A 26652-nucleotide genomic window follows, 5' to 3' on the forward strand; every position below is an offset into this window, starting at 1 on the left:
TGCCCCTCTTCCAGGTCAGCTCTCTGCTATGGCCAGGGAGTGCAGTGGAGGATGGCCCAAGTGCTTGGGCCCTGCACCCGATGGGAGACCAGGATAAGTACCTGGCTCCTGCCATCGGATCAGCGCGGTGCGCCGGCTGCTGCGCGCCAGCTGTGGCGGCCATTGGAGGGTGAACCAACAGCAAAGGAAGACCTTTCTCTCTGTCTCTCTCTCACTGTCCACTCTGCCTGTCAAAAAAAAAAAAAGGAATTGATGCCAAGAGAATTTCTTATTACTGCACACCAAACTGTATCAGAGCCTGCTTCCCAGGGAACACAACCTGGGGGAAAAAGCATCTACAACAGGTGCATCATCGAGGTGGGCACACTGATCACTAAACATGCCAGTCTCTTAATTATTGCAAGACATTTGAAGAGAGGTTGTATGAAGGCCTGCATCTCAGAATAGTCTAGGAAGCATGGGGGAGAGAAGACAGAGCCCTTTATCTCCTGGGACCATCTTCTCTCACATTGGTCAAAATCTACCCATTAGGTGACAATATGCCACATCTTTAAATTAGGTCATTCAAGCATCCCAGATGACCACGGAGAAATCCAGACCCTTCTCTTTTCTGATCAGGCCAGTGCAGAGGTAAAAATGAGAGTTCTCCTTGTCAGTTAGAAGTTCACAGGATTGCTCACAAACTTGTAAAGCTGCTGGCAACAGCAACAAAAACTTCTGACCAAAGGAACGGCATGAGCCATCAGTAGTAACCCTTTTATCATAAAGGACAGCGAGTGGCTTGAGTACATAATGCTGAATAGAGGTCAGATGGAACAAAGTCAATAGTCAGGATAATTAGTAGGGTATGTATTTATATGTATATGGTTCTTTCAGGCTGAACTACTTATGTATTTTTCTTATTTTTTAAAGATTTACTTATTTATTGTAAAGGCAGAGAGAGAGAGAGAGAGAGAGAGAGAGAAAGAAAGGGAGAGAGAGTTTGATTTTCCATTCTCTGATTCACTCCCCAAATGGTTGCAATGGCCAGGGCTGGGCCAGGCTGAAGCTTATTCCATGTCTCCCACATGGGTTGCAGGCTCCAAAGCACCTAGGCCATCTTCTGCTGCTTTTCCAGGTGCAACACCAGGGAGTTGAATTGGAAGTGGAGCAGCTGAGACTTCAATCAGCACCCATATGGGATGCTGGCACTGCAGATGGTGACTTAACCTGCTGTGCCACAATGCTGGCCCCATGTATTTATCTTTATATGGAATACTTCTCTCTTCCAATGGGGGCAGGGGAGAGGAAACAGAATACTGATAAAGGTAGTAATGATGGTAGTAGTAATAATAATAAATTGTGTGGTTGCATAGTGCTTTGTAGATATCAAAAATGGAATAACATGCTTTCATAGAGGAGGAATTATGAGGCATTTTACCTCTAGTTACCTACAAGCATTTCAAGTTAGTTTTTCTTTTGGCAAAGCAGGGAGAGACTCAGATGGTGGGGATGAACTGGTTTTTCCCAGTCCAGTGGAAATATAGGAAGAAGCAACAGGTGTCCAGGCTTTTAAGGGCACTGTAGGTAAAATAATTCAACCACCACACTTTAAACATCAGGAAGCATATTCAGCAGGCTGGCACTATGGTGTAGTAGGCTAAGCTTCCACCTGCGGTGCCAGCGTCCTATATAGGTGCCAGTTTGTGTACTGGCTGTCCCTTTTCTGATCCAGCTCTCTGCTATGGGCTGGGAAAGTAGTAGCAGATGGCACAAGTGTTGGGCCCCTACATCTGCCTGGGAGGCCAGGAAGAAGCTCCTGACCCCTGGCTTCAGATCAGCCTAGTTCCAACCATTGTGTCCATTTGGGGAGTGAACTAGTGGTTAGAAGACCTTTCTCTCTTTTTTTTTCCCTTAAGTTTTTAATTTACTTATTTGAGAGGTAGAGTTACAGACAGTGAGAGGGAGAGACAGAGAGAAAGATCTTCTGTCTGCTGGTTCACTCCCCAAACGGCTGCAACGGCCAGAGCTGTGCCTATCTGAAGCCAGGAGCCAGGAGCTTCTTCCGGTCTCCCACATGGGTGTAAGGGCCCAAGGACTTGAGCCATCTTCTACCGCTTTCCCAGGTCACAACAGAGAGCTTGATTGGAAAAGGAGCAGCCGGAACGTGATCTGGCGCCCATTCAGGATGCTGGCGCTGCAGGTGGAGGATTAACTTACTGCGCCACAGCGCTGGCCCTAGACCCTTCTCTTTGCCTCTCCCTCTGTCTGTAACTCTGCCTCTCAAATAAATAAATAAAAATTAAAAAAGAAAGCATATTCAGAGTGGGAAAATGAGTTCTGTGTCAACTTTTGATTTAGGATGCAATGATTCAGAAAGAAATGACTGCATTCATGTGAAAATTAAGTAGTGGACTCACTAAAACTCCATATCTTAAGAGAAGGCAGCATGGATGGAGACCTACATTTACTGAGTGCCTATTATGTTCCATGGGCCTCACATTCATTATTTCCGGTCATTAACTGATCAATCTTCACAAGGTGTTATTATTTTACGATTAATTAAGAAGTTTAGTAGGCTGTGCAAGCCTGGGTTAAAAACTATAAGCTTTTAGAATCAAAGTCTGGTTTCAGTTTCCAAAAAAGTTATTTGAGAGAGAAAGAAAGCACTCCATCTGCTAGTTCACCACTCATATGCCTGCAATGGTCAGGACTTGACGAGGCCAAAGTTGAGCTAGGAATTCAGTCCAGGTCTCCCGATCACTTGAGCCATCCCCACTGCCTCCCAGGATGTTCATTGGCAGGAAGCTGGAGTCAAGAGCCAGAGGCAGGAATCAAACCTAGGTGCTCTGACATGGAACATGGGCATTTCAACCACTAGGCCAAACACCTGCTCCTCCCAAACATGATTTCTGACCCCCAAACATTAAGCTCATAAACAGCATCACATTGACTCCAGAAGTTAAGCAGTTAAGCAATAGTGAAATCAAAAAAGCATGAAATCATATTTTCATTTTTATTTGCTGTTTCCATTTCTTTTTTTTTCTAAAAGAGTAAAAACCTCAAATATATGGAACAGTGGTTTGTCCTAAGTAAAAGCTGAACTTTCTGTTTGAATAAATGAAATGTTGACATAAAGATGAGCAAAAACATCCAGGAAAGACACATTTATAATATCACCACTGTCTGGGTTGGGGTTGCCAAGCCTTCTACCCCAGCGTCTGTCTGCGTAAAACAACAGCATTGTGTTCCTTGTTCTTAAAGGTTCCTCTTAGTCTTAAAATAAAAAAGCAACAAAAATAAAGAAACCTCACCACAGGCCTGCATAATTCTCCTCCCCTCACTCCCTCAATGCAAATCTTTGAAACTTCCAAGAACAGCAACACAAATAGGAGTGGGAACAGCCTCACTGAAATACCAGGGCAAAGACAGGACCCAGTGCAGACACAGGACCCTGTGCAGACACAGGACCCAGGGCAAACACAGGACCCAGGGCAGACACAGGAAGAGCAGTTGCTTCAGGGGATGGCAGCAGGTCAGAGTGAGCCTCTGCTGGTTTCGTTCCACTGGCTTGTGCTGGTCTGTTACAATGCCCTTGGTGAGCCTGCACGCTACTGTTCCAGCATAGTCATAATTCAGGTATTATCTGTGGGAAAAATGAACTGATGCCTTTAGACACAACTGTCTGATCAATCAAAAGGAATATTTAATATTCCTGTTAGCATACACTCTGACAAAAAATATAAAAAGATACCTAAATGAAAGATCTCTGCAAGTGAGATCCCAGTGGAAAGAACGGGCCATCAAAGAAGGAGATACCTGTCTCTGAAGGGAGGAGAGAACTTCCACTTTGACTATGACCTTGTCTAAATAAGATCAGAGTTGGCGAACTCAAGAGGCTTCCATTGCCCTGGCAACTCATTACAAGAGCCTAGGGTGATACTGATGCCATAAACAAGAGTGTCAATTGTTAAGTCAACAACAGGAGTCACTATGCACTTACTCCCCATGTAGGATCTCTGTCCTTAATGTGTTGTACAATGTAAATTAATTCTATAACTAGTACTCAAACAGTACTTTATACTTTGTGTTTCTGTGTGGGTGCAAACTGTTGAAATCTTTACTTAATATATACTAAATAGATCTTCTGTGTGTAAAGATAATTGAAAATGAATTTTGATGTGAATGGAATGGGAGAGGGAGTGGAAGATGGGAGGGTTTCAGGTGGGAGGGAAGTTATGGAGGGGAAAAAGCCACTGTAATCCAAAAGCTGTACTTTGGAAATTTATATTTATGAAATAAAAGTTAAAAAAAAATTCAGCTTAAACAATAAAAAAAATTCTCTTAGCTAAGAAATGGGCCCTATACTTTTTTTTTTTTTTTACCTCATTCCCTCCTTTACTTAATATGTTCCAGGGACAATACTAATGAATTCATAATATTAACTTATTTAATCCTCATAAATGTGCTTATATTGTTCATATCAAGGAGTATATCACATTATAGATTAGTAGATGATACACAAAAAAGGGAAATAAAAATCCTTGGTCAAGCAGTATCTTGGGGCTAGGATTTTTAATGAAACCAAGCAACTTTCCCATAACCACAATGCTATTCATTTATCAGTCAAACTCATGAGTTGTACATGCTTCCTATTTCCTAGTCTTGGCTTATTTGTTTATGAAACTCACTGACAATACTTGGCCCAACCTAAAGCATGCTAACCAGCTTTTATATAACATAGGCATCTTTACCACTGGCCAAACTCCTGCTCCTCCAACCATGATTTCTGACCCCAAATATCTGAACTGAAAGACAGTGGTGGTGAAATTACTCATTCCTGATAACACTACTATATTTTGGACTAGGTTTCACTTGTGGCTAACATTCTGTACCTATTTTATTGACTCACTTCTTCATCTCCAACTACAAGCTCCTCTGTAGCCTTCCAGTATCCATAGTTCCTTTTACTCTTCAGACAGTGAAGCAAGTACATATAAAACGTCAATACCATACAAAGTATAAGATGTAGATAATGTTATCATATGTAGCTTACTGTGATTTATCACAAACTGTAAAGTACCTGTGGGTCGTTACTCTCTGTTATCATGATGCCACATAAGCTCTTAGCTATAGGAGATATATATTCCTAGAATTCTTAGATTTCAAAGGATTTCAGAGTACTAGGTAGTTTATCTAGGACCTAATGCAGTGCCATAGAGAAATTCTCAAAATTTGCCTGGTGAGAATTGTAATTTGACCACTACCTATGTTCTTGGAGAGAAAAAGCTGGGCAAATGGGGAGATTCTTGCATCACAGATAGGACTGGAGTGAACAGGGTTTTCCCTGGGGACTTGAATGACCTTATAAACCATGATTGGAGGGGGCTGATGCTGCGGCACAAAGGGTTAAAGCCCTGGCCTGCAGCACTGGCATCCCATATGGGTGCAAGTTTGAGTCCTGGCTGCTCCACTTCCAATACAGCTCCCTGCTAATGCACCTGGGAAGCAGCAGAGGATGACCCACATCCTTGGGCCCCTGCACCCACATGGGAGACCTGGAAGAAGCTCCTGGCTCCTTGCTTCAGATCAGCTCAGCTCTGGCCATTGTGGTCATTTGAGGGGTGAACCAGCAAATAGAAGAACTCTCTCTCTATCTCTTCTGTAACTCTTTCAAATAAATAAAATAAATTTTAAAAAAGATTAAAAATCCCATTAGTGGAGACCTATGTTGTGCCTCTGTTTGACTTGGCACTGTGCTCAGAGCAGATCATGGAGAGAATGCAGATGAGCCAGGCTGGAATGGATGAGAGCTCTGTGGACTCCTTGACATTCTCCCATTGTCTGGTACAGCAAAACTGACAAGGGAATCAGGCCAAGCTCATCAAATAATAATGTGGGTAACAGAAATTGCAGCTTAGTGAAAAGGTATATGTCGAGACCAACGTTTCATATTATTTTGTTGTATTTATTAGAAATCAACAAGATCGAAACACGTGTGTCATGGGTAGGACATAATAAAAAAAATTAGCATTGGTACACACTTGGTTGACTTTACACTTCCACTAATGCCCACTCAGAATACAGAGGGTCTCTTGTAGGATTAAGGAGAGATTTAATGCTCTAGGATATGAGATCCAATGACTAATTGTGCTCTAATTGAAAGATGTGTGAACTTTATTCTCCCCTGTTTTATTGAAGGTAATACAGGTCTACAGCCCTGAATCCACAATTTTAGAAACGACAAAACTTTTATAACTTCTTTGCTAGCAATACCTCATCTGAACTCTCTTGGCAGCAAAATCAGCTCTGAACAAATAGGAAGCTGTTTATAGTCTATCCCAACCAGTGTGAATTATTTATACTTTTCTTAGCAAAAATATGTTTACATTTTTTTAAAAGTATTTATTTTTTATTTGAAAGACAGAGAGGGAGAGTGAGAGGGGGAGAGAAAGGGAGGGAGGAAGGGGGATGGGAATGAGAGAGAGAGAGACCAAGAGAGACAGTAGTATCTTCTATCTGCTGAATGAAATGGCCCAATAGCCAGAGCTGGACCAGGTTTAGAACTCAACCTGGGTCTCCCCCTTGGGTGGCAGCAACCCAAGTACTTGAACCATCATCTACTGCCTCTCAGGAAGCACATTAGCAGGAAGGGGGAGTCAGAAGCAGGGCTAGAACTTGAATCCAGGCATCTGAATACAGAATGTGAGGGTCCTAAATGGCCTCTTAACATCTGCAACAAACACCCATGCCAGAATGTATTTCATTTGGGGATGCTTCCCCAGGTCTGGAAGAGGGAACCTGCCACGTGTTCCTTTTAGCTTTCTAATTTAACAAACTACATCTCCAAACAAATCTGGTTCCAAGGGCTGTAGGTATTAGACTGGGGATTTCTAAATAAGGAATAACCCCCTCCCTGTATACAGGTCTTCTTGTCATCCCATGGAGGAACCAAAATGTGTTTGAACTGGCAGCAAGCCATCAGCTTAATCCTTTATTATATTAACAAGGAAAAGAGGTTAAGTTTCTTATTGGTTTCTGAAAATAAATCAGGGGACTCTATTATAGTGCTTTTCTTCATAGGGATAAATATTTGATTTTCTATTTTTTATTGTTAAAAGCATCCTGGTTTATAAAAAGAATGACCTGCTTTCAATGTCTGTTCTATCCAATGAAGATTAAAGAAGAGCAGTGCTTATTATGCATTTTTCAATGCAAACAAATGATTCAAATGATTCAGGAGAAAGCATATGTCTGAAACTTACAGCATTCTCAGAGGTAGGTCCAGCTCAGGCCAGTTATAGTTCTTTTTGATAGACAGTAAGTGTGAGACAAAGGCATAAAGATTTCCTTTCCAAGAGTTATTGGTGATCAAGTCATATTGCAGAAGATTACAATTTTGTTTTTCAAAAAAACTTTTTCCTTTTCTTCTCCCTACTCTATTATTAGGCTAATGCTCTACCTGCTGCAGGTATGCTGTTGAACATGTTACAAATCACAAGTTGGTTCTGTTGCCTTTGGTGTGGCTGGGATGGGAGTTAGAGGGACAGGAAGCCAACTGGAACAAGGTTCAAAGGAAAGAGGTAGGAATACTTCCCCGGATGCAAGCAAGTTCCAGAAAAAGTCAGTTTCCCTCTGGTCAAGAATAAAATGATGAGAGATTATTGCTCTACCACTTCAGTGATGCTCTGGGAACTCCAACTGAAGCCTTTTTGGATGTTCTTCTCTTTTTAACCCATGGGACAACTCCTCTCTCCCCAGGCCAGGCTTCTGTTCTGTATGGTTCAAGACCAGTTCAACTGTCATGAATTTCAGGGAGCTTCCCTCAAGGCAATACTTCCAACCTGTTCTTTGCATAACCAGCAACATGGATTATGTAGCATCATAACAATTTACAGGGCCAAACTCTTATACAGAATTATCTATTGCTTCCAATTTATCTAAATAAATTATCTTTACTATTGAATTTGGACATGATCTTCAACAGGTGATTAATCATATATCTTGGTTAAATAATTTCTGTATTATATTAGGAGACATAATACATGCCTGTGCATCTGGCAAATGCAGAAGATACTTGAATGATTACCTAGTCTCTGTGTGTAGTTCAATTGATAATTCAACTTTTCATGGAAGAACTATTTCTTTCACTGGGAAAAGATTACTGTTTTGTAAGAGAAAATATAATGGAAGTTTTAGAAATGTGTGCATAGAAAATTCTTTCTTCAAATCAAGTATTCACAATTCATTTGACTGTAATACAAGCTAAGCTCTTGTTTTGTAAAGAATCCTAAAGTTAGTAACTATCCTTCCCCTAAACAAAACAAGGACTTTTAGCATCCAACAAAACAGTTTTCTTACAAATTATGTGAAAGTAGCCTAAAGTTTTAGTTTGAGCCCCCCCTCCCTTTTTTTTGACAGGCAGCGTTAGATAGTGAGAAAGAGAGAGAGAGAGAGAGAGAGAGAGAGAGAGAGAAAGATCTTCCTTTCGTTGGTTTATCCCCCAAATGGCTGCTACGGCTAGCACGCTGTGCTGATCCAAACCCAGGAGCCAGGTGCTTCCTCCTGGTCTCCATACGGATCCAGGGCCCAAGCACTTGGGCCATTCTCCACTGCCTTCCCCGGGCCACAGCAGAGAGCTGGACTGGAAGAGGGGCAACTGAGACAGAATCCGGCGCCCCAACTGGGACTAGAACCTGGGGTGCTGGCGCTGCAGGCGGAGGATTAGCCTAGTGAGCCGCGGCACCGGCCAGTTTGAGCCCATTTTTAATCTCTCAGGAATTATGATCAATTTTTTAGACAACATTTGCATTTTCATCTTTAAACAATGTATTTGTTCACTGTTGCCTCTTGTGTTTTTCTGAATTCATTTTGAATTCTGAATTTACTTTCATTATTAATTCTTTTTTATGATTAATTCTTTCAATGAGAGGCCTTAAACTTTATGTCTAAAGTTTATTTATTTCATCCTTTAAGAAGAGCCATTCTCCTTTAGCACTTTGTATATGTTATTTCACTGTCTTTTGGCATTTACTTATTGTGGTCAGTAAGAAGCCTGTGTTCAGTTCAGTGTCACTGTCTCATAGGTAATCTAGAATTTTCTCTGGTAGTTCGTGATATTTGCATTTTATCCTTGATAATCTGAAATTATAGCATGATATCAGCATATTATAGTACTGTAACATTTAAAAACTTTTGTTCAGCATTTGCTAAGAATTCTTTAACCTTAAAACTCATTTCTTTCTTTAGTTCTTGAAAACATTTCGGATACTACTTTGCAAAATTTGCTCACTACATTATTTCCATTCTTGTATTTATCTTATTTTGAATTTCTCAATCTATCCTTCCTTTTCTGTAACACATTTCTCAGATATCTCGTCTCCTGCTCTTCCTGTTGTGCTCTGGGTGACTCCTCTTCTACCTTTCTCAGGACTATTTTCATTTTCCAGGTATGTCTAGTACACTCGGTATTTCATCAATCAGAATGCCTTATGTTTTCAGTAATCATTTTTTTTTCATTTTTATGATTTCCAGTTGGCCCATTTTTCATGTATTTCTTCTCTTCGTTGGTAATTTATGTTCTTGTTTCTGGGATACTATTTATTCTATTATCTCTTTGAGAAATGTAAGCATACTTATTCTAAATGGAAAATGCTGTCTTATTTACACTTTATCACTTGTGAATTATGCCATAGTATGATCGATCTCTTGAATAGTTCATGTTGCAGAGAGTTGCTGTGTATTTTGTAATTTCCAGTTATGAGTTTATTTTCCCCTGTACCTCTTCCTAGCCAGTAAGTTCATGCTTGCTTCATTAGTTCTCTGTGTTGTTTGGCCCAGTCAGACTATTGACTGGTGTGGTTTATTAACCTTTTTGTCATGGTGGGTTTTGGTAAGTGACTGTATAGAAAACTTGATGGCATCCTGTTTCTTCTTTCCCCAAGAAATGAATATATATACACTATTTCATGTATTATGTAGGGAGTTTACAGGTCTCCTCAATGCCGAGTCAAAAGTCATATAAGGGTATTTACATCTTCAGTTAACATTGAGTTAGGAGTTTTGCTTTTATTTCATGTGGATGTTTATGGTATTTATCCCTCTTGAAGTACAGCTCCAATTACAATTATCTTGAAGTTGTTTCAGCTTGGGCCACAAATAATTGACACATTTAAATTTTAACTATTCTTAAAGGTGTACAGTGGTATCTCATTGTGGGTTTAACTTGCATTTCCTGTGACTAATGATTATAAATATCTTTTCTTGTGTTTATTTGCATTCTGCACGTTTGTTTTTGTAAATCATCTGCTCAAATCTTGTGCTCCTCATTTAAAAATGTAATTGTTTTCTTATTATTGGGACTTCAGAGCTCTTTGATTCTGCGGCTGATTAGCATGTCCATTAGCAATGACATGATTTGCAAATATTTTCCCCCAGTTGTGGCTTATTTTTTCATTATCTTAATAATGTCTTTCAAAGAACAGAGTTGTAAAATTTTGATGAAATCCATTTTTTCAACATTTTTAATGGATAGGGTGTTTAATGTCATATCTAACCCAAGTTCACAAAATTTTTCTCTTATATTTTTAAATTTCATTATTTTAGGTCTGAGTTAATTTCTAGGTATGATGTGAGGTTATAATGTATTTTTAATATTTAGAAGAAGATTTTCTCTCTTCTTTTTATACGGAGCTGGAGTGGAGTTTGGGAATGGACCTGGTTAGGGTTTGTTTACTCCAAAAGACTAACCCTAACTGGTAATACATTATACAATGTTTTTATCTGCTTGATAGACAAACTAATTATATATAGACCGATTGGCTAGTTTTCAATTAACTGGCTATGCATAAAGCACTGGTTAATGCTGAACAATATATAAATCATTCTTCCTGACTCTCAACAGATTGTCTACCTCTCCCGAATAACTGCATTGGGGAAGTTGTTTGCATAAAGAGATCCATCCCATACATTAGTAAGTGTACTGCAATTTTTTTTTACTTTTATTTAATGAATATAAATTTCCAAAGTACAGAATATTGATTACAATGACTTACCCCCCATAACGTCCCTCCAACCTGCAACCCTCCCCTTATCCACTCCCTCTCCCCTTCCATTCATGTCCAGATTCATTTTCGATTCTCTTTATATACAGAAGATCAGTTTAGCATATATTAAGTAAAGATTTCAACAGTTTGCTCCCACACAGAAACATAAAGTGTAAAATACTGTTTGAGTCCTAGTTATAGTATTAAATATCAATGTACAGCACACTAAGGCCAAAGATCCTACATGAGGAGTAAGTGCACAGTGATTCCTATTGTTGACTTAACAAATTGGCACTCTTGTTTATGGCCTCAGTAATCACCCTAGGCTCTTGTCATGAGCTGCCAAGGCTATGGAAGCCCCCTGAGTTCACTGACTCTGATCATATTTAGACAAGGCCATGGTCAAAGTGGAAGTTCTCTCCTCCCTTCAGAGAAAGGTACCTCCTTCTTTGATGACCCGTTCTTTCCACTGGGATCTCACTCGTGGAGATCTTTCATTTAGGGTTTTTTTTTTTTTTTCCCCAGAGTGTCTTGGCTTTCCATGCCTGAAATACTCTCATGGGCATTTCAGCCAGATCCGCATGCCTTAAGGTCTGATTATGAGGCCAGAGTGCTGTTAGGACATCTGCCATTCTATGGGTCTGCTGTGTATCTCACTTCCCATGTTGGACCATTCTCTCCCTTTTTTATTCTATCAGCTAGTATTTGCAGACACTATTCTTGTTTATGTGATCCCTTTGGTTCTTAGTCCTATCATTACGATCAATTGTGAACAGAAATTGATCATTGGGACTAGTGAGATGGCATTGGTACATGCCACCTCGATGGGATTGAATTCGAATCCCCTGGTATGTTTCTAACTCTACTGTTTGAGGTAAGTCAGCTTGAGCATGTCCCGAATTGCACATCTCTTCCCTCTCTTATTCCCACTCTTATATTTAACAGTGATCACTTTTCAGTTAAGTTTCAGCACTTAAGAAGAATTGTGTATTGATTACAGTATTCAACCAAAAGTATTAAGTAGAACAAACAAACAAAAATACTAAGAGGGATAACATATCAAGTTGTTCATCAACAGTCAGGGTGAGGGCTGATCAAGTCACCATTTCTCATAGTGTTCATTTCACTTTAACAGGTTTCCTTTTTGGTGCTCAGTTAGTTGTCACCTATCAAGGAGAACAAGTGGTATTTGTCCCTTTGGGATTGGCCTATTTCACTCAACATAATGTTTTCCAAATTCCTAACAGGGATCACTTTTCAGTTACAATTTAAACACCTAAGAATAATTGTGTGTTAATTACAGAGTTCAACCAATAGTACTAGAACAAAAAAAAAATACTAAAATGGATAAAGTATTACATTGTACATCAACCGTCAGGACAAGAGCTGATCAAGTCACTGTTTCTCACAGTGTCCATTTCACTTCAACAAGTTTCCCCTTTGGTGCTCAGTTAGTTGTCACCAATCAGGGAGAACATATGATATTTGTCCCTTTGGGACTGGCTTAATTTGGAAAACATCATGCTGAGTGAATTAAGTGTACTGCAATTAAGCAGTATGTATCAATGAGGTCTAAACAGATAAATCAGTGCAAAAGTGATTGAAAAATGCTGTCAGCTCATGAAAGTGTATCTTCAAAATACAGTATTTATAAAATAATTACTATATATGTTATGAAAGAAATTGATGGGCAAAGGATTTTCTAATATTGTTTTAGGCTTTTTAAAAAAGTTCTTGGGGCCAGCGTTGTGGCATAGTAGGTTATGTCTCTCCTTACTAAATCAGCATCCCATATGGGCACCAGTTTGAGTAAGTCCTTGCTGCTCCACTTCTGATTAAGTTCCCTGCTAATGCAGTGGAATATGGCCCAAATGCTTGGGCCCCTGCACCCACGTGGGAGACCTGGCTCTTGGCTTCAAATCAGCCCAGCTCTGGCCCTTGTGGCCAATTGGGGAGTGAACCAGCAGGTGGAAGGTCTCTCTCTCTTTCTCTCTCTCTCTCTCCCTCTCTAACTCTGCCTCTCAATAAAAAAAAAAAAAACTTCAAAAAGTTCTTGTGACTTTGATCTTCTGTATATAAAGAGAATCGAAAATGAATCATGATGTGAATGGAAGGGGAGAGGGAGTGGGAAAGGGGAGGGTTGCGGGTGGGAGGGACGTTATGGGGGGGAAGCCATTGTAATCCATAAGCTGTACTTTGGAAATTTATATTCATTAAATAAAAGTTAAAAAATTAATAAAATTTGTTATCTGAGAGGCAGAGAACAAGATATATATATATATATACATAGAGAGAGAGAGAGAGAGAGAGAGACTCTCATCTAATGCAATAGCCAATGCTGCAATAGCCAGTCCTGAGCCAGTCTGAAGTCAGCATCAAGAAATTCCATCCAAGTCTCCATGTGGGTCTCACGGACCCAACCACTTGGCCAGCACCTGCTGCTTCCCGAGTGCGCATTGGCAGGAAGCTGGTATTGGGAGCTAGAGCTGGGATTTGAACCCAGGCACTCTGATATGGATGTGGACATCATAACCACTAGGCAAAAGGCCTACCATTTTTAAGCTTTAATATATTTTCCCATCCAAGCTTCTGAGACTGAGAAGTGGAGCACCTCACTCACACCACTCACACCTTTTAAAAGAGAAAATAGAATTTTCTTTGTGACCTAGAAAAAAATAGAGCTTCTTAGAACTTCTTTTATAATCGTTGAGTATTTTTAGAGGAAAAAGAAAAAAAAACGGAAAACAAAGGACTTCAGAATGAGGCAATAGTATCTGGAATACATATTCATGCCCAGCTTGAAAAAATGTAGGTCATTTAAATGCCACTTTATTTTCTGTATAAAGATTCACCAAATTCTGAAATGTAAGTCATAAGAAAATTTTTATCTTTTCTGAGAAAACCACTGCTAACAACTGAAACTTGTTACTAGATGATTTAAATAAGCATTTATCTAGGATAGGAACACAATGAAATGGGAAAGTGCTTCAGATGGAATATGAGACCCTTATAGGACCTTGATACTGGTGAAAGCTTTTGTGTAAAACAAAAGCAAAAATTTACCTTTTATTTGGAGAAAGAATGAGTGAGGAAATCAGTGAGATTGCAGACAACAGTCTGTACCCTGAAATGAACTTCTCCCCTCAGCCTGAGTATCCCTAGACCTAGCAAAATGCACACAAAAAGCATGCTACATACATCCTTATGTATCTTTTGGATCTGGTAGAGAAGGGGAGACATCCATCCTGGATTCACAGAGTGCAACCGTGCACAGCGTGCAGATGGCGTATGCCTGGCACCGGATGATCCCGAAGTCAGCACAGGAACTTGCAGAAACCCTGGAATTTAAAGTACAGGAACTGGGGTTCAGACCAAGGTTAACTGGGAGCTAAAGGAACCCCCAGTGGGGATATATGAGCTCCATGTAGATTTTACTGCCATAAAGGAAGAACAAGGCAGATTTACATTTACTGGTAGAAAAACATGTCCTCAAAATATTATGAAATAGAAAAAACAAGTTGTAAAACAGTATCCCGTTTTTCCAAACGAGTCCACTGGAATTTGAATTTCAGAGGGAAAATTTATTATACAAATGAGGTCTACACAAGGCATGTGTTCAGATACCAGAAACAGGTCTTAGCTGTGGGGCCCATGTGGAAAGAGTGCAGGGGGGCAGTCTGGAGCACTGGACTTGTGGGGAGCAAGGCAGAACAGACTGCTCAGGAAGGAATGGGCTTGGAGGGCCACATAATTTGCACAGCTATGTGAAAAACAAAAATCAGAGGCCTCTGCTTAAAAAAATTATTAGGAATTCCAAGATGGCAACTGCAGAGCAGTAAAGCACATGGGGTCCCCGGTAAGTGCCGGATCCCACACAACTGCACAGGTTGCACAGCCATGACTTAGCTGCACACAACCTACAGCTCCTGCATCTCATTGTGCACCTTCCTCTTTTCCTTGAAATGCTGACTCTGTTCTTGCAAAAGAAACACAAGGCAAGACAGGAAAGGCTTACCTGTCTTAGGTTACTTTGCTTACTGGGCAGATGGCAGCTCCTGCCAGTTCTGTTCTTGGGAATCACACTTTGCAAGACTCTCATGTTGACCAAGATCTGAAATCTCTCATACCCCGGAATCAGATTACACTGGAAGCTTATTTCACATTTTCTAACAAAACGACTATCCCACCTGATTGTTAAGGGACAGTGTGAGGAAAAGAGCAAAAATACCTGACGTTCAGTAGGTTTGCAATACTTTTTCCTTTATCAAAGAAGTAATAAAAACGTAATTCCAAGTCCCAGCTCTGAATGTTCCTAAGAAAGTTATTTAACATTGGGAGGACTCAACTTATCTTGTGAAAAATAATGAATTGAGGTAATTATCACATATAAGTGTCTATATGGTTCAATATGTGGAAAGATTTAAAAAGAGAATGAGCTAAGAGGACAGTAAGGGAGTACTTCTAGCAGGTGTTCTCTGCTATGGGAAAGCAACATACAATTTGCTAGAATAGGAAAAATTGCCTAAATGCAATCTTCTAGTACACAATCTATCAATGTATTATTTATAATTGCCACATTTATATACTCAAGGCTCCTTCCTTCCATCCTTCTTTCCTTTCTTTTCCCCTCCCCTCCCCTCCCCTCCCCTCCCCTCCCCTCTTCTCCCCTCCCCTCCCCTCCTCTCCCCTCCTCTCCCCTCCTCTCCCCTCCCCTCCCCTCCCCTCCCCTCTTCTCCCCTCCCCTCCCCTCTTCTCCCCTTCCCTCCCCTCTTCTCCCCTCCTCTCCCCTCTTCTCCCCTCCCCTCCCCTCCCCTCCCCTCCCCTCTTCTCCCCTCTATTCTATTCATTGGACAACAATAGAGGTCAAGGTTTGTAACATTGTGCCTTGGTATTTGGGCAGAGCAAAACTTGTCCTCATGAGCCATCTCTTTAAGTACAGTGTGCAGCCCTGAGCATGCAAACTTTTTTCAAGAAACAAATGGCCAAAGAAGCAAGCAATGAGGCTTATGAACCATACAGGAGTAAAGCAACAGATACTAATTACCATTGCCCATATCAGTTGATTCTAATTCTCTTGAAAATTTTGAAGTTTGCGCTTTGGCCAGAGACAAGGAGGGAAAACATTGACCCGCTTATTCGCAGTTTGATATTTGCATTACTCCCCTTCTCTTCTAAAGTGGAGATATAATCAACAAAAAGCTTTCCCCAGTAAAGTCTCACACATTTAGAGCAGCCCAACCGTGAGCTGGAGAACGTTAGTTCATGAGATGGAGAATGTTAGTTCATGAGCTGGAGAATGTTAGTTCGTGAGCTGGCCAAGTTACATTTAATTAACAGATGCTATTCAAATAAAACATAATAGCATTTTTCTCTCATACTATCCACTAAATGGATGATTTGGAGAAGATGATTTTAGCTGGGTAAACTAATTGTTCTGAAGAGCACAGCATAATTCAGGGAAGTTGAAATGCAAAATACCTCAAGCAGGAGAGAATCACATTCAAACTGAGAGGTCGTAGAAAGAGAACTAGACCTAAAGCTTTATTTATTTATTATTCCTTAAAAATTTATTTATTTGAAAGGCAGAGACAGAAAGAGATTTCCCATCCACTGATTCACTCCCCGGTGCCTGCAACAGCCAGGGTTGCATCTTGCTAGGGCCAGAAGCTCATTCTGAGTCCTCCATGTAGGGGACCCAATTACTTGAACCTGCTGCCTCCTAGTATGCACATTAGCACAATTCTGGAGTGGAAATCAGAGCTAGGACTCGAAGCCAGGCACTCCTATATCGGATGCTGGTTCCCCAAACAATATGTTCAACACTGAGCCAGACATCTGGCCCTGGATCTAAAGTTTTAAAGTTTTGAATTACAGCTTGGTCTCTGACTAGCTTTGAAGTTCTAGATAAGTTTTATATTTGCTCTAGGCATTATTTTTTCCTCTGTAAAGGAATGTGATAATCCCTACACGGAGGATCTCTCTAAAGACCTCAGTGGAAAGAAAGGGTCATCAAAGATGATGTACTCGTCTCTGAAGGGATGAGAGAACATCCACTTTGCTTATGGTTGTGTCCAATTACTGATGGAGTCTATGGTCACAAGGCTTCCACATCCTTGGCAGTCCATGGCAAGAGCCTCAGGTGATCACTGATATCATGAATAAGAGTGTTAATTGTTAAAGGAACAACAGAAGTCACTGTGCACTTACTCCACATGTAGGACCTCCATCCTTAATGAGTTGTACTATAAGAATCAACTCCAAATCTTGTTCTTAAACTGTACTCTATATGTTGTGTGTGTGCATGGGTGCAAACTGTTGAAATCTATGCTTAACATGGAGTTGGTCTTCTGTATATAAAATCGAACTAAAAATGGGTTGGGATAGGGAGAGGGAGGTGGGATGGGAATTGGGGTGGAAGAGTGGGTATGGGGAAAGAACCACTATATTCCTAAAGTTCTATCTACGAAAAAATACATTAATTAAATAAAACTTAAAAAAAGAAAGAAAGGAATGTGATAATCTCTACCTTCACAATGGATGTTATGAGATTATTCAGTGGAGCACTCTGTGTGCATTTATGTTACGCAAATAATGTGCATTCTCCCATTAAGTTAAAATAACTAAATATCCATTTTTGCAATTATTATAAGAAGTGAATTTTGCATACTATTCCTTATTGCATACTATAATTTCTTTACATTAATGATATTATCTTCATTCATATACACATTTTAAAATGTTGTTTGTATGAAACCATGCATTCTATTCTTTTTGTACTATGGGGTAATTTCATCCATATTTGATTTTGAGCTTATGAAGTTACTTTAGAATCCAATCCCCATATAAGATGTAACTCCCCTATATTTGAAAGTGTTTTGTTAGCCATAAAGGCCATGCAGGTATAAGATGTTCATTTTCTTTAGAAGGAAAACTAAAATGCAAGGACAACAATAAAGAGAATTTAAAAAAAAACTTACATAAAGATTTTCTCACTTTTCTTCATTGTCTTTGTTTTACATCTAGGTTAATAGTGCAGTTTAGAGTATGCTCCTCTTTTTTTAAAGACTTACTTATCCATTTGAAAGGCAGAGTTTCAAAAAGAAGAGAGATAGAAAGAGGGAAAAAATCTTCCATTTTCTGGTTTACTCTCCAAATCCCTGCAATAGCCGAAGCCAGGAACCAAACACTTCAATTGAGTATTCCAAGTACTTGGACCATCTTTTGCTGCCTTCCCAGGTGCATTAGCAGGAGGCTAGATAAGAAATGCTGACTTGAACCAGCACTCCAATATAGATGGCCAGTGCTATCATAAGCTGTGACTTAATGCACTGTGCCATGATGCCAGCTCTAAGAGTATGCTCTCTAGTTCTCAGAAAGTAACACTGGGGAGCCCATGAAATGCAGTGAGTTAGTCTACCACCTGTAACGCCAGTTTCCCATTTTGGAATACTGGTTTGTAGTCCCACATATCCACTTGCAATTCAGTTCCCTACTAATGTGCCCAAGAGTTTGGGACCTTGCCACATGTGGGAGACCCAGATATGTTTCTGGTTCTTGGCTTAATGGTCACTTGAGAAATCAACCAGCAGATGGAATCTCTCTCTCTCTCACTCTCTGTGTTTCAAATAAACATCCTTTTTTAAAATAAAAACACTCTTTCAAAAAGTTTTGTATTCAGATAAATTGGCTTATATACAGTGCCTTAATTTTAACACAATATATTGAATATGCAATATATTGAATATGCAGTATATTGATTACTGCAATATATTGAATATGCAAGTAGGTTTTAAATAATAAAATGAGTTGAAATCCATTGTGAGTAGCCAATTATTTAAAAAAAAATTTATTAATTTTAAAGGCAGAGTGACAGAGAGAGGGAGAGACAGAGACACAGAGAGAAAAAGAGATCTATGCACTAGTTCATTTACCAAATGCCCACAACAGTCAGGCTCTATCAGGCCAAAGCCAGTATTTGAGCCATCTTCCACTTCCTTCCCAGGTTCATTAGGAGGGAACTGGAATGGAAGTGGAGTAGCTGGGACCAGAGTAGGCTCTCAGATATGGGGTATGGGCATTTCAAGCCGTGGCTCAAACAGCTGTGCCACAATGCCAGCCCTCAAGCTGTAACTGTGAGTAAGCTGATGCTTTGATTTTATTTCTACTTACAGGGGCTGAATGATTTCCTTTACTTCCATAATTTTGTTCCTCTACAATCGCATTCCTATCACCAACACTTAACAAAAAGCCATGCTGTACTGTTTTTGACCTGGAAGAAAGCTATTCCTGGCGAGGCAAGCACTTAGGGACAGTTGCTATCCTGAAGGGTTTCTGTGGCACAGGGGGCCTTTGGGAACGTGTCCAGGTTTTGTGAGAGACAAACTGTGGTCCAAGACACTCGTTCACTGAGCCTCTGTTTCCACACCTGCGAAATGAGGGGAAACTTCACACCAGATGAAAGGATGGAACGGAGTGTATAAAGCACTTAATATAAAATAGGCACTAATGAAAAGCAGCTGCTTATCTCTAGACAGCAAAAATTTCTCATTTTTCTCAGAGACAAAGGATATCAATGCCAGAGAGAAGAGTGGCCTTCCATGGATGGTCACGGGGATGGGCCTGTGTCACAGTTTTCTCAGTCTTTCTGGCACGTTCTTTCAGACCCCAGTATATATTTTTCCTAGGAGAAACTTTCATCTCCCAGTTTATTGCTGAGTGTTGAGTGAGGCCCTCAACAAGGGCCAAAGAAACCATGCTATTGTTACTCTGGAGAGACATTGTTCTGAATCCTTTCTCTTGCCTTTGTCCCCCATTACAAAGGAGAGTGGAAGACTTTTTAAGCGATAACAACAGCAATCGCCATCCGGGTGGGTCTTCATTTCATCAGTGCCTACCTTCCTCTGGATGCTCAGCAGTTACGTAACTGTCTTTGTCCTTCGCACTGTCACAAACAAAACCTGTCCCCGTCCTTTCTGTAAGCAGCACAGGTCTAAGTAAGGATGGACACAGATGGATAGTAACCTTAGCCTTCTAAATTAGCTCCCAAACAAGAGCCAATAGGGAGCGCGAAGCCACTAAAACTTTCCTTTCTGAAAAGTGTTGAAACACCGTTCCAGGTGCCAAGGCCTTCACTTGTTCGCAGGGACATAGCTAGGGGAGCTGAAGACTGCACAAAATCGGGACCAACCATAAGGACACAATGTTTTTGCTGCTTGGAAGAAGTAGTAATAGTGTGAGGCTCGGTGCTGTCATACCAATTTATCTTAATTTCAGCATTACTCAGTTTATTTGTATGTGAGGTAATGAGTTTTTCAGCATGGGAAATAGCATGACTCAGATGGAAACGGGTCTCTTCCAAAGGCTTCCCAGGTCTCACTAACTGGAAATGGGTCCTTTCCTTTCCCTGTTCTCTTGTGTTAGTTTTCATTGCACTTCCTTAAATAAGGCAGATTCACGTCGATGTCTTTTCTGAATCTTTAAAGGACACATGACTGCATCATATGTATTTTCCCATTGCACACAGCATCTAGCATAGCTTTATATTAAGTGGACAGTAAAGGTAGCTGAAATATCTGCATAAGTGAATGAGTGAAGGTAATGATTTGGTTCTATTGAGAAGAATGAGGATGGGACAAAAGAAACCATGAGAAAACTAGCCCAGAGTTATTTAACTTTGGCCCAAAACTGCCTGGAATCATGATAAGCCTTCAAGCCATTATTACTATGTCAATCTCAATTCTCTGCTTTTGTCAAACATTTTATTTTTAAACTTTTCCCTCTATACTCATTTTTTCCTCTTTGCCATCATTACTTCTCATTTTTGTTTTCTTTATAAGTCAGCCCTTTGAAGTTAAAAAATTCAGGAAATTGAGATTGTTGCTTTCTCTAAATTAGAACATACAGCATTGGAATTAACATTTTTTTTCTAAGTTCTGTACAGACATCTGGCTCCCTGTCAACCCTCAGTTACCATTAATGTCAATAACATAACTGTATTTCCTTGTGGATTTTTGGTTGTCAAAACATGATATAATTACTCAAAAGCAAAATGAAAGCAAATTGTAGGTAGGTTATTTCTTTTTCATAATAAATAATATACATTGATGGATGACTTTTGAAAATGTGAAGTTGAAATTTTATCTTTCCTCTTTCAAGTAGCGTTAGTTTCCTTATCTTCGGAGAATTTGAGGTTTAATATTGAACAAGGATGGAAACAGGACAAGGCCAAGCTTGTAGAGTCTTAAATTTCCTATAATCTGTCTCATGAGCTAATTTTCTTCCTATAGAATCCCACTAAGTGTCTCTGGTATGAAGACAGACACTCATCAATCACACGACAAAGGGTAGCAAGCTCACAGTGTGGTTATTGGAAAAACTGGGGCTAACTGAACACACAACTCTGCTCTCTGCTTACAAAGTCAGCTCATGAACTCTTTGGAAGGATCTAGAGGCCATCTTCTTCCACTCTTTGCCCTATGTTTTATCAAGGATGCATAGCTTACAACAAGGAATGGTCAACAAGGAGTGGTCTCCTAATGGCTTCAAGTGCCACTTCAGACCTACAGTCACTGACCATTGACACAATGTTTTAAAATTGTCTGCTCAAAATGTAGGAAAGAGAATTTAATATATACACTGTTAAGGGAATAACAGGGAATAAGGGAAATAATGGCATTTTAAAAATGGTGTTATATCTTCTGTTTTCTTTTTAGGGCACTAATCTGCACAATGCCTTGGGGGAGTAATAAAGATGAATAATAGCCCAACAATGAACTTTCAAAAGAGAACAGTGTTTTCCATAAATATTCTAGAAGTATCTGAAACAGCATTATGTCACTGAAGAAGAGAAGTGCCTGTGCCTTCACAGTTTCATTTGGTTGTTGGGTCATACCCGCCACCCTTTTAAAATCAGGACCCCTTTCAACAGAAATTGAAAATCACAGCTGTTTCCAGTTGGGGAATATAGCCCACTTCTGTATTTGTTCCATACATTTATCTACAAAACAGTAGATTCTGCAAGCTGTGTGCTAATAATTCTTGTTTGGCTAGGAAACAATTTAATCTTAAGCCATGTTTATCTAGCCTCCCTTAGGACCAACTCACGTCATTACCCTTTGCTTTCTTCATGGACCATAAGAAGATCCTGAAAGAAAATTTACAGTGCCCTAAAGCTATCATTACTAGATGAAGTATTGCCCTTAATTTTGAAAGCTACCTACAGTGTGGTTTGTATTGATTTCTGAAATAATGTTCAGGTTTTAACATTGGGTTACTTTTCCTTAAGTCAATAAATGAAAAGTGAAGTAACCCTCAACCAATCTCATGTTCCTGTAATAACAGGATTGCCGCCGTGTCTGCCACTGGCATAGCCACGGCAGTTTGTTAAGAAGGCTAGCTTCCCTGGTTCTGCTGCCGGAGGAGGAGGTTACACAAGCACATAAACAAAGATGTTCTGTCAGCTAAAATACCAGTTACGCTGTGTTTGCTATGGCATAAATAAATGTTCTTTTCAGATCTAGTCAATGTGAGAAAAACAAGGAAATTACAAAGGGTAGTTCTAACGTTAAGAAGGCAGGAGGTTAGGAGACAGGAAGAAAGTTTTAATTGTTTCACAAACGTTTCCAGTAAAGCATGCTAAACAGCTGGGTGTGCGTAACTACTACCAAGACTTATGGAGGAGAGGCTCTTAGAGCTGGAATACGAGAAACAGACTCACAGTGCTCCAACAACACAGGTCAAGAAATGGCCAGTGTACTGCAGACTCTACCAAAGCACACTAACTTCCCTGCTTTTTCCTGGAAAGTGAATTCATGTAAACAAGATATTATTCTGAAAACAAGCTGTTATTTCCTGAAATGACATTTTGACTAAACACAGAGCCAAAAGTAAGAATTTGATATAAAAGGTGGCATAAATCTTACTGTAACTCTAGATGCAATATCTACAGAAGCAGAAAATCTATAAATCCTATACATTTTTATCCTTCTCTAAAGACTATAGTCATATTAGTGAATCACCAAGTTAAGGGAGGCATTACTTTCCTATATTTCTGAGTATAGTAAAAATTTTATGCTATATCTCTATGGCTTGTCTTTTCTGATACAGGGTCTTTGATACTGACCTGAAAGCCTTGGGCTTTGGTATCCAAATCTCTTCCCCATTTGGTCTTAAATTTAAGTTCATATATATGTAGAAAGTCATGTGTCTATCCACTTGAATAGTTAACATTTGTGTATCTGTCCATGTGCTTATATCTTGGCTTATTCCACAAAAACTTTCATTGCTAACAGGAAATACATGCAATAAATTTGCAAAGCAAAAATTTAAAAAAGCAATAGAACAAGGAAAAATCTAAATTACTACTGAAGATAGAAATGGGCTACAAGAAACTGTTAGGGAGAACATAAAATACCTAATACGTTTTTAAACTTCTATTTGATCACTAGAGCTAAGACATGAACTTGGTTCTGAATTTTATGACTGACAAAGTAACAATGAAACAGACAATTTAATTGTTTTTGTTGTATAAGAATGCCAAGAAAGTCCACCAAAGGTCTTCAAGAGAATCATAGCTTCTGTCTATTTTTTTGCCTGTTTTCTCCCATTGCTTTAATTGTATTCTAGATGGGATGAATAGTGTATTTTCTTGACCATTTCATGGCTCATATTTTGTCTTTTTTTGAATTTTTTTAATTTAAGGTATTCAAACTTCATGCAATTCATAAATACAAATTTAGGAATATAGTGATTCTTCCCATCCTACACTTCCCACCCTACCTTCCACCCGCACTCCCATCATTCTTCTTTCTCCCTCTCCTATTCCCATTCTTATATTTTACTAAGAACTATTTTCAATTAACTTTATACACACAGGCCCATGAGAGCATTTCAGGCATGGAAAACCAAGACACTATAGCAAAAAAAATATTCTATATTTAGGATCTCTATGAATGAGATCCCAATGGAAAGAACTGGCCATCAAAGAAGGATGTACTTTTCCCTGAAGAGAGGAGACAACTTCTACTTTACTTATGGCCTTGTCCAAATACTAATGGAGTTTGTGGATTCAAAAGGCTTCCATAGCCTAGGCACCTCATGTCAAGAGCCTTGGGTGGTCACTGATGTCATACATAAGAGTGTTAATTGTTAAATTAACAACAGGAGTCACTGTGCACTAACTCCCCATGAAGTACCCCTGTCCCAGTGAGTCGTATTATGAGAGTTAAATGTGATACTTGTTCCCAGTTTTTTTTTTTTTTTAACTTTTATTTAATGCATATAAATTTCCAAAGTACGACTTATGGATTACAATGGCTTTCCCCCCATACCGTCCCTCCCACCCACAACCCTCCCCTTTCCCACTCCCTCTCCCCTTCCATTCACATCAAGATTCATTTTCGATTATCTTAATATACAGAAGATCAGCTTAGTATACATTAAGTAAAGATTTCAACAGTTTGCTCCCACACAGAAACATAAAGTGAAAAATAATAGATGATTTTTTTTTAAATGATGATGAAATCAGAGCAGACCTATTGTCATGTTTAATCCCAGTGAGAGTCAAGTTGGGAATTGATAATTTCTTTCTTTCTTTCTTTCTTTTTTTTTTTTTTTTTTTTACAGAGGATCAGTTTAGTATGCATTAAGTAAGGATTTCAACAGTTTGCACCCCCATAGAAACACAAAGTGAAATATATTGTTTGAGTACTCGTTATAGCATTAAATCTCAATGTACAGCACATTAAGGATAGAGATCCTACATGAGGAGTAAGTGCACAGTGACTCCTGTTGTTGACTTTACCAATTGACACTCCTGTCTATGGCATCAGTAATCTCCCTATGCTCCAGTCATGAGTTTCCAAGGCTATGGAAGCCCTCTGAGTTCTCCGACTCTTATCTTGTTTAGACAAGGTCATAGTCAAAGTGGAGGTTCTCTCCTCCCTTCAGAGAAAGGTACCTCCTTCTTTGATGGCCTGTTCTTTCCACTAGGATCTCACTCGCAGAGCTCTTCTGCCAGAGTGTCTTGGCTTTCCATGCCTGAAATACTCTCATGAGCTTTTCAGCCAGATCCGAATGCCTTTAGGGCTGATTCTGAGGCCAGAGTGCTATTTAGGACATCTGCCATTCTATGAGTCTGCTGAGTATCTCACTTCCCATGTTGGATCACTCTCCCCTTTATTTACTCCATCAGTTAGCGTTAGCAGGTACTAGACTTGTCTATGTGCTCCCTTTGACTCCCAGTCCCTTCACCATGACCAACTGTGAACTGAAACTGATCACCTGGAACAGTGAGATGGCATTGGTACATGCCACCTCGATGGGATTGAATTGGAATCCCCTGGTATGCTTCCAACTCCACCACTTGGGGCAAGTCAGCCTGAGCATGTCCCAAATTATACATCTCTTCCCTCTCCCATTCCCACCACCATGTTCAACAGGGATCACATTTCAGTTAATTTTCAACACTTAAGAATAACTGTGCATCAATTACCGATCTAAACCAGTCATATTAAGTAGAACAGATAAAAAAACTACTAAGAGGGATAATGTATTTAGTTGTTCATTAACAGTCAGGGCTATGCTGATCAAGCCACCATTTCCCATAGTGTCCACCTCACTCCAACAGGTTTCCCTCTTGGTGTTCAGTCAGTCGTCACCGATCAGGGAGAACATATGGTATTTGTCCCTTTGGGACTGGCTTATTTCACTCAGCATGATGTGTTCCAGATTCCTCCATTTTGTTGCAAATGACTGGATTTCGTTGTTTCTTACTGCGGTATAGTATTCTAAAGAGTACATATCCCATAATTTCTTTATCCAGTCTACCGTTGATGGGCATTTAGGTTGGTTCCAGGTCTTAGCTATTGTGAATTGAGCTGCAATAAACATTAGGCTGCAGACCGCTTTTTTATTTGCCAATTTAAATTCCTTTGGGTAAATTCCAAGGAGTGGGATGGCTGGGTCGAACGGTAGGGTTATCTTCAGGTTTCTGAGGAATCTCCAGACTGACTTCCATAGTGGCTTGACCAGTTTGCATTCCCACCAACAGTGGGTTAGTGTCCCTTTTTCCCCACATCCTCGCCAGCATCTGTTGTTGGTAGATTTCTGCATGTGAGCCATTCTAACCGGGGTGAGGTGAAACCTCATTGTGGTTTTGATTTGCATTTCCCTGATTGCCAATGACCTTGAACATTTTTTCATGTGCCTGTTGGCCATTTGGATTTCCTCTTTTGAAAAATGTCTATTGAGGTCCTTGGCCCATCTCTTAATTGGGTTGTTGGTTTTGTTTTTGTGGAATTTCTTGATCTCTTTGTAGATTCTGGTTATTAACCCTTTGTCTGTTGCATAGTTTGCAAATATTTTTTCCCATTCTGTCGGTTGTCTTTTCACTCTCCTGACTGTTTCTTTTGCAGTACAGAAACTTCTCAATTTGATGCAATCCCAATAGTTGATTTTGGCTTTGACTGCCTGTGCCTCCCGGGTCTTTTCCAGAAATTCTTTGCCTGTGCCAATATCTTGAAGGGTTTCTCCAATGTTCTCTAGTAACTTGATGGTGTCAGGTCGTAGATTTAGGTCTTTAATCCATGTGGAGTGGATTTTTGTGTAAGGTGTAAGGTAGGGGTCTTGC

The sequence above is a fragment of the Oryctolagus cuniculus genome, chromosome 3 (assembly GCF_964237555.1).
Source record: "Oryctolagus cuniculus chromosome 3, mOryCun1.1, whole genome shotgun sequence".
In the NCBI taxonomy this organism is placed as follows: Eukaryota; Metazoa; Chordata; class Mammalia; order Lagomorpha; family Leporidae; genus Oryctolagus; species Oryctolagus cuniculus.